The sequence below is a fragment of the Polypterus senegalus genome, chromosome 2, assembly GCF_016835505.1.
Source record: "Polypterus senegalus isolate Bchr_013 chromosome 2, ASM1683550v1, whole genome shotgun sequence".
NCBI classification, from domain to species: Eukaryota; Metazoa; Chordata; class Cladistia; order Polypteriformes; family Polypteridae; genus Polypterus; species Polypterus senegalus.
In genome coordinates, this window is record NC_053155.1 from 133,762,591 (window position 1) to 133,780,609 (window position 18,019).

At 42.0% G+C, this 18,019-nt stretch overlaps 1 protein-coding gene across 4 annotated transcripts in view; it reads right to left on the bottom strand.

Annotated features, from left to right (window-relative positions):
- dcun1d2b (DCN1, defective in cullin neddylation 1, domain containing 2b) overlaps window positions 1–18,019 on the bottom strand; it is a 128,992-nt gene that overhangs the window by 55,231 nt on the left and 55,742 nt on the right. The gene's annotated exons all lie outside the window — the stretch shown is intronic.

Sequence of the window (18,019 nt, forward strand, 5' to 3'; positions counted from 1 at the left end):
GCAGACTCCATGTAGAACCTGAAGCAGTGAGGAATGAATGACAGCTTTGCACTACCACTGTGCCTATGTTAAACATACTGTATCTGTACCAAATTTAGTAAATGTCAATCTGAATAAACTTAGCACTGTTAAAGTGGCCCTAGTGTGTGAAGGTCCATTCACCCTGCGATGAATGGACACCCTGTCTATGTATTGTTCCTGTTTTGCTCCTGATGTGTGCTGGGACAGGTTCCATCTGCTCCACAATCCTGCTGCAGAGGAAGATGAGTGGTGAAATATAGCACACAGATGATCCTTCTTAAAATGACATGGATATGCTCTTTTTCAATGTGCAATTTGGCTTAAGAATGGATGTATTCGATAACTTTGACGGTTATTCTTCACAATTAGACCCATTAGCTCCAATATAATGCAAGAACTGGGTATTTATTTTAAAACTGATAAAAAATGCTTCACTTTCGAATGCAAACATGCATTCTGAAAGCTCTGTTCTGGGTTCAAAAATGACAAAATGAAGCTGATTTCTCCAGAAACCGGTAAGTCAATCATTTTGTTTTGCAGAATGAAGGCACACACACACACACACACATATATGTACAGTCCCTGACAAAAGTCTTGTTGCTTGTGTACAAATTGACCTGAAGTGCCGCTAAAATATATTTCTAATCAAGATTTTGTTACAAGAAATGGGTCATTATAATCCCATCAGCTTTTGTAATAATGTTTCAGTGCAAAACGAAACTGACAAAAAGTATTCTAATATTCACAGCTTGGTAAAGCCCATTGAGTCAATTTTTGGCAAGACATAAGTGTTGTCGCCTTGTCACATGAGCTTCAAGTGTGACTAATAATGGATCAATTAGGTCTCAGGTGTGTATAAAAAGAACCCCAGTACACTAGACCTTCACATCAACTGCAACTAGACCTCTGCAAACATGCCTAAGATTCACCCTGAGACTAAAGTGTTGATTATCAAGAGGCTGAAGACCAAATCCACTGCTGATGTGGCAAACACCTTCAATGTGTCTCAGCGTCAAGTTCAGAGGATAAAAAAAAGATATAAGAGACTGGAGACGTTTTTGACAAGCCCAGGTCAGGAAGACCCCGAAAGACAACTGCTCGAGAGGACCGTTTGTTGGCTCGAAAATCCAAGGCCAGCCCATTTTCCACTGCAGCAGAGCTCCACGAGACCTGGTCACCTGAAGTCCCTGTGTCAACCAGAACAGTTTGTCGGATTCTGTCTCAAAATGGCCTCCATGGTCGAATCAGTGCCCATAAGCCAGCACTAAACAAAAGACAATTGAAAAACCGTGTGGCATTTGCCAAGGCCCACAGCCTGCTAAAAGGATGGACGTTGGAAAAGTGGCAGAAGGTGGATTTTTCAGATGAATCTTCTGTTGAATTACACCACAGTCTCCGCAAATATTTCAGGAGACCTACTGGAACCCGCATGGAGCCGAGATTTACCCAGAAAACAGTGAAGTTTGGTGGAGGCAAAATCATGGTCTGGTGTTACATCCAGTATGGGGGTATGCGAGGGATCTGCAGGGTGGACATCAAAAGTCTAAAATACCAAGAAATCTTAGCTACCTCTTATATTCCCAACCATAAAAAAGGCCAAATTCTGCAGCAGGATGGTGCTCCATCGCATACTTCCATCTCCACATCAAAGTTCCTTAAAGCGAAGAAGATCAAGATGCTCCAGGATTGGTCAGCCCAGTCACCAGACATGAACATCATTGAGCATATGTGGGGTAGGATGAAAGAGGAAGCATGGAAGACGAAACCAAAGAATATTGATGAACTCTGGGAGGCATGCAAGACTGTTTTCTTTGCTATTCCTGATGACTTCATCAATAAATTGTATGAATCCTTGCCAAACCGCATGGATGCTGTCCTTCAAGCTCATGGAAGTCATACAAGATATTAAATTTGGATCTCACAGCACCACTACTTAATTTGCTGACATATTTTTGGATTTGCAGTAAAGTTGTTCATTTTCTGTATAGGCGACAAACCTTTTGTCTTGTCCAAATTTGACCTTTCTGTCTTGATTAAATGATAAATCTTTTTTCAGTGAAACTAATTTATTTCAGTGCATTAAACATCATTTGGGAGGGCTTTAGCTTTTCAAATGAGCTATTTCTAACACCAGTTGATTAATTAAAAGTCAAGTTAATAGCAGGAGTTTCCACAAAATAGAGAAGCGGCAAGACTTTTGTCAGGGACTGTATGTGTATGTATATATATATATATATATATATATATTTTAGGGCTGGGAATAAAAAAAAAAAAAATTAAGTATTTAATCAAATATATGTATGTAATTAATCATGATTAATCACATCTAATATTAAACCATGTAAATATAAAATTAATACATAAACCATGAAGTAAATACACACTGAATCACAAATTTAATGTAGAATCAACACAAAGGAATAAATAAAAAAAGGAATAGTTTACACTTAAACAATGACCTTAAACCTGAACTTTTAGGAACCAGGATTTGAATCCCTTACCTAAAAGGCAGTTTGAAAAAAGGCAATAAGAAAATAAGACCAATGTACACTTCGGTCCATAAATATTTGGACAGAGACAACTTTTTTTTCTAATTTTGGTTCTGTACATTACCAAAATGAATTTTAAATGAAACAACTCAGATGCAGCTGAAGTGCAGACTTTCAGCTTTAATTCAGTGGGTTGAACAAAAAGATTGCATAAAAATGTGGGGGAACTAAAGTATTTTTTAACACAATCCCTTTAATTTAGGGGCTCAAAAGTAATTGGAAAAATTAAATAACTGGAAATGTTCATTTCTAATTCTTGGTTGAAAACCCTTTGCTAGCAATGATAGCCTTAAACTCATGGACATCACCAGATGCTGGGTTTCCTCCTTTTTAATGCTCTGCCAGGCCTTTACTGCAGCAGCTTTCAGTTGCTGTTTGTTCGTGGGCCTTTCTGTCCGAAGTTTAGTCTTCAACAAGTGAAATGCATGCTCAATTGGGTTAAGATCAGGTGACTGACTTGGCAATTCAAGAACTTTCCACTTCTTTGCCTTAATAAACTCCTGGGTTGTTTTGGCTGTATGTTTTGGGTCATTGTCCATCTGTATCATGAAACGCCGCCCAATCAATTTGACTGGATTTATCTGGATTTGAGCAGACAGTATGTCTCTGAACACTTTAGAATTCATTTGGCTACTTCTGTCCTGTGTCATCAATAAAGACTATTGTCCCAGTGCCACTGGCAGCAATGCACGCCCAAGCCGTCACACTGCCTCCACCGTGTTTTACAGATGATGTAGTATGCTTTGGAAAATGAGCTGTTCCAATCCTTCTTCATACTTTTTTCTTGCCATCATTCTGGTAGAGGTTGATCTTGGTTTCATCTGTCCAAAGAATGTTTTTCCAGAACTGTGCTGACTTTTTTAGATGTTCTTTAGGAAAGTCCAATCTAGACTTTCTATTCTTGAGGCGTATGAGTAGCTTGCACCTTGTAGTGCACCCTCTGTATTTACTTTCATGCAGTTATGGTAGACTTGGATATCGATACGCCTACCCCCTGGAGAGTGTTGTTCACTTGATTGGCTGGTGGGAAGAGGGTTTCTCTTCACCATGGAAATGATTCTGCGATCATCCACCACTGTTGTCTGACCTCAGAGAGACATGCTCTTCCAGTAGTTGAAACCTGTCTGAGGAGGATGGGACTAACCTGGAGAAGTCGTCATAAAAGCAGCTCTGTGATTGCTGTTTTGCAGATACAGCACTTAGGAAACACTTTAGCAGCCAGGTTGCATGCATACAGCAACACTAGCAAAGTCAAGGGACAGTGGGCATACGAGCTGCCTCTGACACCATGTCAGTGGAGTGAGGCAGAGAGGACCACATGTATGAGCGGAAAAAGGGACAAAGCAGCTGGAAAATGCATCCAAAGTGTGCACTAAGTGCTCTTTCTACAAACGGCAATCTCCAAGGTGCTTTTTTCTTGCCATCCCTGGTCCCTGCCCTTTGGACAGTTTAGCACGTTGTGGTGTATGGCCGGCCGTTTATTCCGGCCAATACCCCCAAGCCGCCAGGTGGAGCCCTCCCTGCAGTATGGAGGTTCCCCGAAGACCAGCAGGGCATCATGGACATTGCAGTTTTTATACACAGCCCTGCTGGATGCCATGGGCGCCACTAGGAGACGCTGCGGGGGGAACAATGGTATTTACCCTACGCCCCGGAAGTATGTCCGAGTCACATGGACAAGGGGAATGACGTGCTTCCGGGGTGAAGAAAAGGGCTTTTTACCTCACCCGGAAGTGATACAGGATTACAGGAACTGGGGATTGGGAACACTTCAGGGACAGGGAATATATAAAAAAAAAAACTCTGGGATCTCCAGACGACGAGCTGAGCTGGGTGGCAACACGTCTGGGAGTGGAGGATTGTTTATTATTGTATTTGTGATTGTGATTTAGGAGTATAGTGGAGGAGAGGGTGCTTTGTGCACTGTGGCATAAAAATAAAGTCAACTATTGGACTTTTTCCTGGTGTCTGGAGTCTTGGACAGGGGTTCAAGGGAGCGATACCGCACCCCTATCTGTCACAATGTGTATAGATTTTAATGCTTTTGTGGTTGGTGGAAAAGTGTGCCACCACAGAAAAATGGTTGAAAAACACTGCTCTACACCTTTGCTACTAGCACACTACAAAGATCTCCATATCTGCTATAAAAACGTAACCACACGTTTATCTCAAGGATTGTTATGCTGAAAAAATACTAAACTTTTCCAGTAAACACCCTTCATTACATAAACAGAGTTGTGTTACGACTTTGTTCAATAGGATTAACACCCATTGTAACACAATGGACACAAAAAGAATGAAAGACATCTTTTATGTCTATTCACATCAAACGGCTACCCCAAAACATTTATTAAATAATATCTCTATAGGAGACACCATGGACCCCAGCAAACAGTTGACTCAAACTCAGCCCCCCACCACACTTACCACACCCTCCCTTATCATTGTGGTGTGTCAAAAAGTACAGCATGCATCCTGTCCAGATCTGGGATCAAGATAGCGCACAAACCGGAAGACACTTTACGGACTGTCCTTTTCAATGCCAAAAACAAATGTTGACCACAGAGAAAAGAAACACAGTTTACAGCATTTCATGTAGTACACGCACAGTGGTATACATGGGACAAACATTATAAAGGCTTGCAACACTACAGGAACATTGCAATGGCGTCCAAAGGAAAGACCCACAATCTCTGATTTACACAGTTCCACAAGAAAACACGTGAAAAAGTAAAATGACTCTCTAATGAAACCGCCATTAACAGACACTTGGACATGAACCCAGTATATACAGGCTTAAAAAGAAGAACATTTAAATAATAAAAAACACTTTATGACCAACACCTTCTGAACCCCACCTTATTAACCACCCCCTCCATTAGCTATATATTGCCTTTAATTCCTATATGTCTAATCATTTTACTCTGATGATGACACCTGGCAGGTTGTCGAAAGCCTAGGAGTAAAAAACAAAACTGATCAGCCACAACGTTAAAACCTCCTGACTAATATCGTGTAGATTCCCATCGTGCCACCAAAACAGCTCTGACCCGTTGAGGCATGTCCTCATCAAGTTGTCCTGTGGTATATGGCTCCAAGATATTAGCACATCCCACAGATGCTCGACTGGATTCAGATCTCGGAAATTGAAGGCCAAGTTAACATCTTGCAGTCTTTGTCATGTTCCTCAAACTATTCCTGAACAATTTTTGCAGTGTGGCAGGGAACATTATCCTGATGAAAGAGGCCACTGTGAGAGAATACTGTTGTCATCAAGGTGTGTATGTGGACTGCAAAAATCTTCAAGTAAGTATTACGTGTCAAAGTAACATCCACATAAATTCCAGGACCCAAGGTTTCCCAGCAGACCATTGCCTAGAGCATCACATCCTCCATCGGCTTGACTTCTTTAGATAGTGCATCCTGCTGCCATCTCATCTCCAGGTAAACAAAGCACAAATACCCAGTCATCCACATGATCTAAAAGAAAACATGATTCATAAGACCAGGTCCACCTTATTTCACTGCTCCATGGTCCAGTTCTGATGCTCATGTGCCAATTGGAGGTGTTTTCTGGGATAAACAGGGTCAACAAAAGCACTCTGACCAGTGTGTCACTATGCAGCCCCATATGCATCAGGCTGTAATGCACTGTGTTTTCTGACACCTTGCTCTTATGGCCAGCATTACGTTATCCAGCAATTTGTGCTACAGTATAGAACATGGGAATGGACCAGCCAGTCTAGCCATTGTTCCCAATACGCATCAATGAACCTTAGGCACCCACAACCCTGTTGTAGGTTCACTGGTTGTCCTTTTTTGGGCCATTGTTGATGGATACTAACCACAATATACCGGGAACACCCCACAAGATTTGCTGTTTTGGAGATGCTATTACCCAGTTGTCTAGCCATTACAATATGGCCTTTGTCAAAGTTGCTCAGATCCTTGCACTTGCCCATTTTTTGTCCTTCCAACATGCCACCATCAGGAACTTACTGTTCACTAGCTGCCTAATATATACCACCCCTTGACAGGTGGCACTATAACGAGTTAATCAATGTTATTCATTTCACCTCACAACCTCATATCACATTTTGTGGTTGATTTGAATGTGTATATACACATAATGTATATGCACTGATGTTTTGGTATAATTCCTGTTATCTAATGCTGATTAAGTTAGCAAATATTTTCCCAACACTGAAAAAATTCAGTAACTTTATGGCATGGAAAGGACTTACAAACCTAATTTTATACTAAATGATGGAAGAAGTAATATGCCAGCACAAGCAAGCTAATATTTGAATATTTATAAGCAGACATATTAGTAATGTAAACAAAGAACACTTACTCAAAATCAGGACTGTTGGGAGCCAAAGCTTATCCTGACAGCTACATTGAGTGCTGGATCTTTTTACTTCCAGCTGATTATAGGACACAATAATGTTTACATTCTATAATGTCTACAAATAGCCTACTATCCAGATAAAATTATGCATAGCGAGTTTAACTTTATACTCAATTTACTCAAGCTAATTTAGAGTTGCCAATTAACCGAACACAAATATCCTTGTGATTTGGAAGGAATATCAGACCATAAAATACGAGCATAAAATACAAGTAGACACAGAGAATGTGTAAAGTCCAAACAGATGGAGTTGCAGAAATGTAAGCCAAGTATGCACAAGCTGAGAGACTGCACTGCTAACTACTGTAAACCTGTGATGCCAAGGAAAGTAAAAAGAGTAGAAAGGTGATTACAGCAGAGAGATTGTTGTCCCATTCTCAACTGTCCAAAAAACTGGGGGTCAGGAACACCTCTTGTATGAAGGTATTTTTGCAGAAGCATGCAATTGCAAATTCATTTGCAATACAGTAGTAATTTTGTCAGGATTGTATCTTTTATACTACTTTCCTGCAAGCAACACCACAAATCACAAAAGAAAGATCTGACCACCAACCCCAGCACATGGACAGTTTTTCGAATGAAAAAGTACATATTATATTAACATGATTCAAAACAATACATTGACAACACACATGCACACGAGGGTTTCCTCCAACACCTTTTATTATTCAGAAGCATGAAGTATGTGGCATCTGAGCATCTTAATGTCCTTGTCAGTTAGTGTTCTGCTGTTTTTTTTCCCCCCAGATAATAACAGTATATTTTTAATCTCCCAGCTATGCAGGCAAACATTCCACACTGGTTTAAGTTGGTCTCAATTTTATGTGTTGGAAAGATACAGACCCACACCCTGACAGCTCTCATAATGAAGGTAATTGGGTTAGGGATGTCATGATACTAGAATTTTTGTAGTCAATACCAATACTGTACCAGTAAAATTTCATAATACTCTATTTTCATTTAATACCATGGCAAAAACAAAATTCCATTCAACATACTCTCCTTCATTTAAAAAAAAAAAACTTTACACGAACAAATATAAAAACTCAAACAATTGCATGCAGCCTATAATAATTTTTAAGTGCAAGCAGAACACAAAATTTACTGACACAGTGATAAACAATCATTGTCTCTAAAAATCTATTGAAAGGCTACTGTTATTTTGTGTTTAGATTTGACTGCATGTTAACAACACTTCAACAAACAATAGCCTAAAATAGTACAATAACTGAAGACACTGTCATATCAAACATATGCAGTACAGGTTTAATATGCTTATCATTGTCAATTTGACAGTAGTTGTCTATAAATATTTAGTAATTTCAAGAAAAAAATGGGATAAATAAGTACATTTCTGGACAAGAACACTTTAAGAGCAGTTTATGATACTAGTTCTACATAGGACATTAGCATAAGTTGAAACTCACTCTTCGTATAAATGCAGGCTATTGGTCTTTCAGGTAGTTAGCCAAGTTTGACTAACTTTTATATTAGTCAGAGAAATTGTTTGCAAACCATTTTTTCAGAACCAGCAATATTACCCTAAGAAAGAATCTTCTTCAAAGGAAAACCATTTCTGCTCATGGACAAATTAAATGGTGAGGTCATGTCATCTCTGTCTTGTCATGGAGCACAGTTTAAACTTTTGACTAAAGGGTGTTATTTCATGCCTAGAGGGCTCTAATAATGTTAACAGTGTGGGAGAGTTTATAAGGGCTTAAAATATATAAAAATAACCATACAAACATATGGCTTCTACTTTGCGGATTTTCATCTATCGCGGGGGTTCTGGAACGCAACCCCGGCGATCGAGGAGGGATTACTGCATACGACAGAGCTAAAACACAATGAAACAGAACAAAGCACAACAATTCAGTTTCTAATTTATTAGGAGTATGTCAAAAGCACCTACTGCAGTTGCCTTTTCTGCCTGTCAACATGACATAACTCGGCTCTCAGTGGGTCAGTTTTGTTGAAATTTGACACATTTATTCTTCAAAGAAATTTCCTGAGAAAGTTACATTTTTATTGAGATTTTTTTAATAGAGCAGGTTACACACATTTTTTAATTTTTAAAATCTCCTTTTAAAAAGCACTGGCAAATTTGACAACTCTTTTCTCTTAAAACAGAGAAACATTCTGTGTTATCTCAAATAAATTTACTGTTTCACATTTATCTAGAGAACAGTCACTTCACCTTGTATATTTTGTATATTATCCATTTTTACTCGTCTGATTGCCACTCCTAATGGTAAAACTGACCCCAAATTACAGTTAATCAAGTGCCAGGCAGACACATGTGTACATGCCACTTGCATAGCAATTCATTTCTCATGCTATGCTTAAGGTAAAAGAAGTAAAAATTAATTTAGAAATGAATGCAAGAGGAAAGGAGATATTTAAGCATTACTCTGTAAGTATAGCGTAAACAAATATGTGCATTAAAATGACAAAACAGCTCTGATTTTAGGCTTTCCTGCAAATACAAAGATGTGTTTATTAGTGATTTTAAATCAACTGTTAATGATTAGAAATCATGATACTGGTCTTATGCCATATAATACATGGTGAACTACATGAATCACCTACCTAATGCTGCTGATGCTTTCTACGGTCCATGCTTCTGCCATTTTTCTTTTCAATAAGAAGTGCTTTTCAACATTTTGTGGTGCTCTAGCTGTAGCATCACCACTACTGCCAGCTATTTTCATATGTACTCTATTCTTACTTTTTTTCTCATGCGTTGGTATGCATTTCCAAGTAATGACTCAGAATATGGTACTGATTTTCACTTATACTACTGATACTGTTAAAACTCATGTTTTATGCATTTTGGTATCAACTTGGTACGAAAGTATCGATTCTTGTGACTAATTTGGGTAAGTCATACCCAATTTTCTCTGTCTCAGGTATAGTTGAACATATATAAGCTTGCCAATAAGACAAACAAAATGCATGTCTTGACCCTAGAGGTGATTAAAAGGGTCAAGTGATAGCCAGACAAACCATTTCTGCCAGAATGTATAATGGAAATATTCCCCTGCTAAACTGAAGGCAGGGGGTATCCCTTGGGCTATTCAATAAAAGCATCAATGTAGATAAAATTTTGGCAGGACTCCATTTTTTTCCTCAGCTATACGTGCAAGACAGAAAACTTGACTTAATATACATTTCTGTTTTATATTCTTAAGGAAGTAGTGCTGCAGGTAGAAGTATTCATATATATATAGTATATATATATATATATATATATATATATATATATATATATATATATATATATATATATATATATATATATATATATATATATATATATATATATATATATATATATATATATATATATATATATATATATATATATAGTATATATATATATATATATATATATATATATATATATATATAATACTAGCAGAATACCCGCGCTTCGCAGTTGAGAAGTAGTGTGTTAAAGAAGTTATGAAAAAGAAAAGCAAACATTTTAAAAATAACGTAAGATGATTGTTAATGTAATTGTTTTGTTATTGATATGAGTGTTGTTGTCATATCTATCTATTTATATCTATCTATTTATATATATATATAGCAAAATACCTGTGATTGGCAGCGGAGAAGTAAAAAGAAAAGGAAACATTTTAATAATAACGTAACATGATTGACAATGTAATTGTTTTGTCATTGTCATGAGTGTTGCTGGCATATATATATATATATATATATATATATATATATATACAGTTATATATATATACATATACACACATACATATATATACATATACATATATACACATACTGTATATACACACAAACACATATATATATACATACTGTATATACACATATACATATCTACATATATACTGTATATACACATATATATACAAATCTACATATATATCCACATATATATATATTAGGGGTGGGACTCGATTAAAAAAATTAATCCAATTAATTAGAGGCTGTGTAAGAATTAATCTTGATTAATCGTATGTAATCGCACACGTAAATTTGCCCCAAATCGCAAATGTTTTTTTTTTTAATTTAAAAGTGTTTTAGTGGGCTAACAGAATCAAATAATAGACATGTACATGAATATTGTAAACTGAAGCTGTTTTAATTTCTGAAAAAAAAAAAGCCTTTAAACTGCATTTGAATTCAAAACAGAAACAAAAATATCATCCCTGGTTAAAATTGGGCAGACTTAAAAATAAAGTGGTAGTTTAAGTACTTTAAGTAGATTTTCAGAATAGTATAATAATAACCAAAATTTCAACATAAAGTGCAGTTTTTCTTCTTAAAAAAATAAGTCAGAAACATAAAAGGTAATTTGACCAACTTAATCTTTAAACTCTGAGTAACCTTAGCCAAAATTATTTTGTACATTAGGCTAAAACAGTGTGTTCATTGAACATTTTGTAATTAGATGTAATCAGAATTACTAACGGTCACGGAAGTCCAATGATCCCCAGTAAGAGCCACAAAGTCCGCTTTCTGTAATGCATCTAATTTTGCTTGCTTTTCAGTGTGCACAAAACCATGCTTTTATCAAGGCTTCGCTTTATTCCGACTCTAACATTTTTGTAGCTGTGATGTGTGCATCAGTGTAATGGATGTACCAGGAAATCATGCATTGACAAAAGTTCCCGTTTGCTTGGAATTGAAAGTGTGATTAAATGCGTTATTTTTAACGCGTTATGGAGTACATGCATCAAGCTTCTCAGCTGTGCTTGTGCTAATAAAGGGAAACATTTTAAAAATAACGTAACATGATTCTCGTGAACCTAATATTTTTCATACGTCCCAAACCAAGGAGATGCGAAGGTAAAATGAATCGGGTAGCGCACATACATACTCAGTGCATCCCCTCTCGGGGAATCGAACCTCGAATGTCGGCATTAGAGGCTAAGACTCTACAATTAGCCACAGCGTGTGGCTTGTCTATCTGAGTATGTACTGTAGATCGGGTATATATATACATTTATATATATACCGCGTATCGCAGTGGAGAAGTAGAAGTTATGAAAAAGGGAACATTTTAAAAATAACGTAACATGATTGTCAATATACAGTAATTGTTTTGTGAGTGTTATTGAATGTTGCTGTCATCAAGGATTTGATTATCATTATTTGTTTCAATCAGGGTCGATTTGTACGATGTGTTGTGTTCAAGTTACATTCCGTGTTTGTCAATCGTTGTAAAGATAAGAGGTTTCATTCATCGATTAGTTTCTTACTGCATCAATAAACAGCTCGTCTTCCTCTTTATCTGAGATGTGACAAACTGCATGCACGGGTTTTTTTACACTGTCTTCCTTTAGCGGGACATTCACTTTTTCCACCGTGTGCTTTGTTTCGCAGTAGCTGCACTTATGAATATGATTCTATGTATCAGACGCTTCATATTTTTTTGCTGCCTTCTCAATTGTGTAATTCGGTTTTTGTTCAGCACTCTTTGGAACTGTTGCTTTTGTCTGTGCACTGCGTCAGTTCACGTGAGCCGCTTGGTGTTCTTGCATCGAAGGTTCCCAGCTGTGCTGGTGCCATCTCGTGTAATGTCAGCTAAGACCCGCACTTAAAAGTTTCTCTCGCAGTTTCAATGAGTTTGTGCCAAACACCACCCTGACCATCTCATCTTCCTCTGCATAAGCACAGTCCTTCACACGTGAATATTTACCGGCAGTGTTTGTATTGGATTGCCGCTGATGGACGGCCTTATATGGGCAGGCACTAAATTACAAACGCTAGTGGCAGCCTGTCTATGAACTTAATTTAATATAAACTTACGGTTCACGCCGTGCTTTGTTTCCGCAGTAGCTGTACTTATGAATATGCTTGTATGCATCATTTGCTTCATAATGTTTTTCTGCCTTCTCAATTGTGAAATGGCGTTTTGTGCTCATCGCTGTTTGGAGTTCTTCCTTGTTCTCTACGCATTACGTAGGAGGGCGTGATGATGTCACATCTAAACTCCCCCACGCCATCTCCAACTCAACTCCATTACATTATATGTAGAAAAATAGCTTCCAGTTATGACCCTTACGCGTAGAATTTCTGAATGAAACCTGCCCAACTTTTGTAAGTAAGCTGTAAGGAATAAGCCTGCCAAATTTCAGCCTTCTACCTACACGGAAGTTGGAGAATTAGTGATGAGTCAGTGAGTGAGTGAGTGAGTGAGTGAGTGAGGGCTTTGCCTTTTATTAGTGTGTATATATATATATATATATATATATATATATATATATATATATATATATATATATATATATATATATATATATATATATATATATATATATATATAGTGCATGCAGTAGGAGGCCACGGATGGACCTTAAAACACATCGAAAAGACGTTACGCCCGGCAGGGAGTGGCGGGTACTAACCTTTCTCCTTTGTTTTCCAGAACTAAAGACACTCCGCCATAGGACCTTTCCCGCAGTACGTCCACTTCTGCCCTTCCTCCGCCATCTTCCCCTGACGTCAGCAGTCCCGTCATCCCTCACGCCTCCTTCCCAGCATTCCTCCACTTCCGGCTCCTCCTTTATAAAATGGCCGCCGACGCCTAGTATGCCGTCGTGCAGATGAACGTGTTTTGTTTTCTCTGTTTTGACCTGATTTATTTTTCGAATTGTGGATTGTAGACAATATACGGGACCGGAAAACCCCAAACCTTTTTGCTGCCTAATTCTGAGTCTTTTACATTGGCGTAGCTGGCAGGATTATTGTCCGAAAGAGATGACTGAAGGACAGGACTTAAACGCAGTACGCCAGGGGATGAATGCCCAGATCGTCGCCCTACAACAGGCTCAAGCCGCTACCAACAGAGAGCTGGAGCAAACGAGGACCCAGTTGGCCGAGGCCCGGAGAGTGAGACCTGATCCACCTTGTCCTACGCCCCCGCCTCTGGTGCCTATGACCGAGGCCGACGATGTAGAGTCGTACCTCGGCATTTTTGAACGGACGGCCACCCGGAACGAAAGTGGCAGCAGTCCGAAGTGGGCGCCCATTCGCACCCTACCTGAAGGGACCGCAGCGCGCTTATTACGATCTCCCCGAGGAGGAGGCCGCGAATTATGACCTTCTGAAACAGGAGATCCTGGCACGCTACAGCATAACGCCGGGCCAGCAGGCGGCTGAATGGAGATCCTGGCAGTTTGACCCAGAGAAGCCAGCCCGAGCGCAGGCCTTCGACTTTTGGGGAAAAATGGGGTGGTGGCTACGGCCCGAGGGTCCCCAAGCCAGGAAGGTCGTGGAGCAGGTGGCCTGTGAAGTCACCTACTGCCAACCTGTCCCCTCAGCACTGCAATGGAGCTGATGGACTGCACTTGGGCCTCCAAGGAAAGGTACTGTACTCCGTCGCACCCGCTGGCAACTCCAAACACGGGAGTGGTGTTGTTGAATGGGCACTCCGTGGTGGCTGTTTGACTCCGGCAGCAACATCACCATTGTTGCTCGCCGTTATGTATTACCGTGACAGTGGCTTACACAGCATTTGCAAGTCACATGTGTGCATGGGGAGACCAAGTCTTACCGTTCTGCCAGGTGCTTCATTACATGGAAGGGGCCGGTTTCCAATTTGATGGTTGCGGTATTGCCCAAACCCCCCTATCCGGTAATCTTGGGACAAGACTGGTCGCAAACAAACTGCGGTAAGACGAACACCGCTCCCAAAGCCTCCCTAGGTCTAGCTATGAGGGGACGAGGCACCCTTCCCGCGGTCTCCACGCCATGCTCGGGGGCAAGCCAAGATGGCGCAGGCACGTTGGGGGACGTTTCTCAGGCAACGGACTCTGACCCGGAAGTATCCACCGGGGAAGGGAGAAGCCAGGGAACACTCCCGCAGAGCCGCTCACAAGACCCACTGAGCAATCTGGACCATCAATTTCGGTCCATGCCTGCCTCATTTAAAAAGGAGCAGTGGAATGACGATTCCCTGCGGTTTGCCCGGAATGCGGTTGTTCTTCCAGGCAGCTCACAAGCTGACGGTTCCATGCCACGCGAGCCCTTCTTTGTACTGGGGAATGATCTGTTGTATCGGGTAGCAACCCACGAGGGTGAGGTGCAGAAATCGCTGCTAGTGCCGCGTACCTTCCGGCGGGAGGTGTGTGAACTAGCACACGCTCACCTCCTAGGCACCCATCTCGGGGCTGAGAAGACACTGGAGATAATCAAACTCTACTTTTACTGGCCCGGGATCAACGAGGAGGTCCGGCGCTTCTGTCAGTCCTGCCCGGAGTGTCAGATTCACCAGATTCCCAGGAGGGACCGTGCTCCTCTCGTCCCCATTCCCCTTATAGACATTCCCTTTGACAGAATAGGGGTCGACCTAGTAGGACCCCTCGAACCCTCAAACCGTGGCTACAAGTACATATTGGTCGTGGTTGATTATGCAACCTGATACCCAGAGGCGGTTCCCCTGCGCTCCGCTAACACAAAAATATCGCACGGGAATTAGTCAACGATTTTCAAGAGTGGGTATCCCAAAGAAGTCCTCACGGACCAGGGTACTCCCTTTACCTCGATAACGTTCAGGAGGTTGCCAAATTACTCCGGATAAAGCACCTAAAGAAGTATGTCTACCACCCTCAAACAGACGGTCTGGTAGAACGTTTTAACCAGACGCTTAAACAGATGCTTCGCAATATAGTCAGGGCCCGATGGCAGGAATTGGGACCAGCTCCTACCGCTCGTGCTTTTTGCCTACCGGGAGGTGCCCCAGGCCTCTACGGGTTTCTCCCCCTTTGAATTATTGTATGGGCGACAACCCTGGGGACTTTTAGACATACTAAAAGAGGGCTGGGAGGCAGAGGCCCTTCTCTCCTCCAATATACTGGAGTATGTCGCGCAACTGCGCGACGGGCTCGCTAAAATCAGGCCTATCCTAAAAGACCATGTGACTCGTGCGCAGGCAGCGCAGGCCCGGTGTTACAACCGCAACTCTGTCCTCCGAGAGTTCCGCCCGGGGGATCGAGTGATGGTACTCGTTCCCACCTCCCACTCTAAGCTGCTAGCTTATTGGCAGGGGCCATACGAGGTTAAGGAAAGAAAGGGGCTCGTCGACTATTTGGTTCTCCAGCCTAATCGTCGACCGAGCGAGAGAATCGACCACGTCAACTTGCTAAAACCTTGGAAGGACAGGGAAGAGTCTCCTGACACCCGTAGGTCCCTCTCCCTATTCGCCGGCACATCTGCCCTTAACCTCGGGGACGAGCTGACACCCTTACAGCGGCGTGAGATGACCCAGGCCATCCACACCATCCCTGAAGTGGTGAGCGAGTCACCAGGCCGGACCGCCCTGATTGCGCATGATATAGTCACGGACCCCGGAGTAATCGTTCGGGAGAGGCCCTATAGACTCCCGGAGGCGAAACGCACCGAAGTGGAACTGAAGGTGCAACGAATGTTGGATATGGACATCATTGAGGAAAGTCATTGCCCCTGGTCCAGTCCTATCGTCCTCGTTTCCAAGCTGGACGGTCCTGGAGGTTTTGCAATGACTTTAGACGTCTAAACCAGGTCTCCAAGTTCGATGCCTACCCGATGCCCCGCATTGACGACCTACTCGAGCAGCTGGGTGCGGCCCAATACTTGACTACCCTTGACATGATGAAAGGGTATTGGCAAATTCCTTTAACGGCATCCGCGAAAGAGAAAACGGCCTTTAGCACCCCTAGCGGACATTGGCAGTACAAGGTCCTCCCATTTGGGCTGCATGGGGCCCCAGCGACCTTTCAACGTCTGGTGGATAGAGTGCTGAAGCCCCACCAGTCCTATAGTGCTGCCTACCTGGATGACGTCGTCATCTATTCCGGCACCTGGGAGGAACATCTTTTGCAGGTCTCAGCTGTCCTCGTGACACTGGCTAAGGCCGGCCTCCATATCAATCCCCGTAAGTGTTTCTTTGGCTTAAAGGAGGCCAAGTATTTAGGCTACCTTGTGGGACGAGGACAGGTGAGACCCCAATGTTCCAAAGTCAAAGACATCCTGGAATGGCCCCGTCCGAGTACCAAGAGACAGGTGCAGGCTTTCTTGTGGCTGGCCGGGTACTACCGCCGTTCGTACCCGCTTCTCCCGAGAGGGCAGCACCCTTGACTGACTTAACAAAGAAAAGCGCTCCCTTCATGTGGTATGGAATGACAAGGCGGAACACGCATTCAATGACTTAAAAAAGGCCCTAACGTCGGCACCTGTATTAAGGACCCCTGATTTTGGGTTACCATTTATCCTCCAGACCGATGTTTCGGACACAGGCCTGGGCGCCGTGTTGAGCCAAAGCATCGATGGTGTCGAACACCCCGTGATGTACCTGAGCCGGAAACTACTGGACCGGGAGACCCGGTACGCGGCGGTGAAAAAGGAAGCCCTGGCCATTAAGTGGGCCGTGACTTATCTCCGGTACTACCTGTTGGGACGCGAGTTCACTCTAGTGACTGATCACGCTGCGCTGCAGTGGATGTCCCTTCATAAAGAGTCGAACCCGCGGGTCACCAGGTGGTTTCTGGATTTACAGCCCTATAAGTTCACGGTCACTTGTCGCCGCCGCGGCCTTCAGGCCAATGCCGATGCCCTCTCTCGTATTCACGACCTCTCGGTTCGGTCCACCCGTCCTGACAGTCTCGGGCTAAGGGGGGGTCGTGTCACGCATCTTGAGTAGGAGGCGCGGATGGACCTTAAAACACATCGAAAGGCGTTCGCCCGGCAGGGAGTGGAGGGGTACTAACCTTTCTCCTTTTTTTTCCAGAACTAAAGACGCTCCGCCATAGGACCTTTCCTGCAGTACGTTCACTTCCGCCCTTCCTCCGCCATCTTCCCTGACGTCAGCAGTCCCGTCATCCCTCACGTCTCCTTCCCAGCATTCCTCCACTTCCGGCTCCTCCTTTATAAAATGGCCGCCGACGCCTAGTATGGCGTCGTGCAGATGAACGTGTTTTGTTTTCTCTGTTTTGACCTGATTTATTTTTCGAATTGTGGACAATATACGGGGCCGGAAAACCCCAAACCTTTTTGCTGCCTAATTCTGAGTCTTTAC